The sequence below is a fragment of the Ipomoea triloba genome, chromosome 16, assembly GCF_003576645.1.
Source record: "Ipomoea triloba cultivar NCNSP0323 chromosome 16, ASM357664v1".
Lineage (NCBI taxonomy): Eukaryota > Viridiplantae > Streptophyta > Magnoliopsida > Solanales > Convolvulaceae > Ipomoea > Ipomoea triloba.
The window spans coordinates 17,903,268-17,905,978 of NC_044931.1; the positions used below are offsets into that span (position 1 = coordinate 17,903,268).

At 51.4% G+C, this 2,711-nt stretch overlaps 7 non-coding genes and 1 pseudogene across 7 annotated transcripts; all 8 read left to right on the forward strand.

The window, feature by feature from the left end:
* The first annotated feature begins 223 nt into the window (after window positions 1-223).
* LOC116008715 lies at window positions 224-342 on the forward strand. The gene has a single exon (XR_004096079.1). It is a non-coding gene; the product is annotated as a 5S ribosomal RNA (ribosomal RNA).
* Window positions 343-735: 393 nt separating this feature from the next.
* Window positions 736-854, forward strand: LOC116008093. Its single transcript, XR_004095493.1, has one exon. It is a non-coding gene; the product is annotated as a 5S ribosomal RNA (ribosomal RNA).
* A 137-nt stretch (window positions 855-991) lies between these two features.
* Window positions 992-1,110, forward strand: LOC116008408. Its single transcript, XR_004095793.1, has one exon. It is a non-coding gene; the product is annotated as a 5S ribosomal RNA (ribosomal RNA).
* Window positions 1,111-1,247: 137 nt separating this feature from the next.
* Window positions 1,248-1,366, forward strand: LOC116008553. The gene has a single exon (XR_004095928.1). It is a non-coding gene; the product is annotated as a 5S ribosomal RNA (ribosomal RNA).
* Window positions 1,367-1,503: 137 nt separating this feature from the next.
* On the forward strand, window positions 1,504-1,622 carry LOC116008794. Its single transcript, XR_004096151.1, has one exon. It is a non-coding gene; the product is annotated as a 5S ribosomal RNA (ribosomal RNA).
* A 307-nt stretch (window positions 1,623-1,929) lies between these two features.
* Window positions 1,930-2,048, forward strand: LOC116008174. Its single transcript, XR_004095572.1, has one exon. It is a non-coding gene; the product is annotated as a 5S ribosomal RNA (ribosomal RNA).
* A 136-nt stretch (window positions 2,049-2,184) lies between these two features.
* On the forward strand, window positions 2,185-2,303 carry LOC116008414. The gene has a single exon (XR_004095799.1). It is a non-coding gene; the product is annotated as a 5S ribosomal RNA (ribosomal RNA).
* Window positions 2,304-2,608: 305 nt separating this feature from the next.
* LOC116009041 lies at window positions 2,609-2,711 on the forward strand (annotated as a pseudogene).

A 2,711-nucleotide genomic window follows, 5' to 3' on the forward strand; every position in this document is an offset into this window, starting at 1 on the left:
CCCATCAGAACTCCGAAATTAAGCGTGCTTGGGCGAGAGTAGTACTAGGATGGGTGACCCCTTGGGAAGTCCTCGTGTTGCATCCCCCACCCTCTTTGTAATCTTTCTTTTAAACCGCTGGACCGCTCGCTAAGGGTACTATCCTTTTAAACCGCTAAACCGCTAAGCGAGAGAAGTTGCGCGGAGAGAGAGGGTCAAGTACATTTTGCGCGCAATACGTGACGGATGCGATCATACCAGCACTAATGCACCGGATCCCATCAGAACTCCGAAGTACTAGGTGCTTGGGCGAGAGTAGTACTAGGATGGGTGACCCCCTGGGAAGTCCTCGTGTTGCATCCCCCACCCTCTTTTTAATCTTTCTTTTAAACCGCTGGACCGCTCGCTAAGGGTACTATCCTTTTAAACCGCTAAACCGCTAAGCGAGAGAAGTTGCGCGGAGAGAGAGGGTCAAGTACATTTTGCGCGCAGTACGTGACGGATGCGATCATACCAGCACTAATGCACCGGATCCCATCAGCACTAATGCACCGGATCCCATCAGAACTCCGAAGTACTAGGATGGGTGACCCCCTGGGAAGTCCTCATGTTGCATCCCCCACCCTCTTTTTAATCATTCTTTTAAACCGCTGGACCGCTCGCTAAGGGTACTATCCTTTTAAACCGCTAAACCGCTAAGCGAGAGAAGTTGCGCGGAGAGAGAGGGTCAAGTACATTTTGCGCGCAGTACGTGACGGATGCGATCATACCAGCACTAATGCACCGGATCCCATCAGAACTCCGAAGTTAAGCGTGCTTGGGCGAGAGTAGTACTAGGATGGGTGACCCCCTGGGAAGTCCTCGTGTTGCATCCCCCACCCTCTTTTTAATCTTTCTTTTAAACCGCTGGACCGCTCGCTAAGGGTACTATCCTTTTAAACCGCTAAACCGCTAAGCGAGAGAAGTTGCGCGGAGAGAGAGGGTCAAGTACATTTTGCGCGCAGTACGTGACGGATGCGATCATACCAGCACTAATGCACCGTATCCCATTAGAACTCCGAAGTTAAGCGTGCTTGGGCGAGAGTAGTACTAGGATGGGTGACCCCCTGGGAAGTCCTCGTGTTGCATCCCCCACCCTCTTTTTAATCTTTCTTTTAAACCGCTGGACCGCTCGCTAAGGGTACTATCCTTTTAAACCGCTAAACCGCTAAGCGAGAGAAGTTGCGCGGAGAGAGAGGGTCAAGTACATTTTGCGCGCAGTACGTGACGGATGCGATCATACCAGCACTAATGCACCGTATCCCATTAGAACTCCGAAGTTAAGCGTGCTTGGGCGAGAGTAGTACTAGGATGGGTGACCCCCTGGGAAGTTTTCGTGTTGCATCCACCACCCTCTTTTTAATCTTTCTTTTAAACCGCTGGACCGCTCGCTAAGGGTACTATCCTTTTAAACCGCTAAACCGCTAAGCGAGAGAAGTTGCGCGGAGAGAGAGGGTCAAGTACATTTTGCGCGCAGTACGTGACGGATGCGATCATACCAGCACTAATGCACCGAATCCCATCAGAATTCCGAAGTCAAGCATGCTTGGGCGAGAGTAGTACTAGAATGGGTGACCCCCTGGGAAGTCCTCGTGTTGCATCCCCCACCCTCTTTTTAATCTTTCTTTTAAACCGCTGGACCGCTCGCTAAGGGTACTATCCTTTTAAACCGCTAAACCGCTAAGCGAGAGAAGTTGTGCGGAGAGAGAGGGTCAAGTACATTTTGCGCGCAGTACGTGACGGACCCCCTGGGAAGTCCTCGTGTTGCATCCCCCACCCACTTTTTAATCTTTTCTTTTAAACCGCTGGACCGCTTGCTAAGGGTACTATCCTTTTAAACCGCTAAACCGCTAAACGAGAGAAGTTGCGCGGAGAGAGAGGGTAAAGTACATTTTGCGCGCAGTACGTGACGGATGCGATCATACCAGCACTAATGCACCGGATCCCATCAGAACTCCGAAGTGAAGCGTGCTTGGGCGAGAGTAGTACTAGGATGGGTGACCCCTTGGGAAGTCCTCGTGTTGCATCCCCACCCTCTTTTTAATCTTTTTTTTAAACCGCTGGACGGCTCGCTAAGGGTACTATCCTTCTAAACCGCTAAACCGCTAAGCGAGAGAAGTTGCGCGGAGAGAGAGGGTCAAGTACATTTTGCGCGCAGTACATGACGGATGCGATCATACCAGCACTAATGCACCGGATCCCATCAGAACTCCGAAGTGAAGCGTGCTTGGGCGAGAGTAGTACTAGGATGGGTGACGCCCTGGGAAGTCCTCGTGTTGCATCCCCCCCCTCTTTTTAATCTTTTTTTTAAACCGCTGGACGGCTCGCTAAGGGTACTATCCTTCTAAACCGCTAAACCGCTAAGCGAGAGAAGCTGCGCGGAGAGAGAGGGTCAAGTACATTTTGCGCGCAATACGTGACGGACCCCCTGGGAAGTCCTCGTGTTGCATCCCCCACCCTCTTTTTAATCTTTCTTTTAAACCGCTGGACCGCTCGCTAAGGCTACTATCCTTTTAAACCGCTAAACCGCTAAGCGAGAGAAGTTGCGCGGAGAGAGAGGGTCAAGTACATTTTGCGCGCAGTACGTGACGGATGCGATCATACCAGCACTAATGCACCTGATCCCATCAGAACTCCGAAGTCAAGCGTGCTTGGGCGAGAGTAGTACTAGGATGGGTGACCCCCTGGGAAGT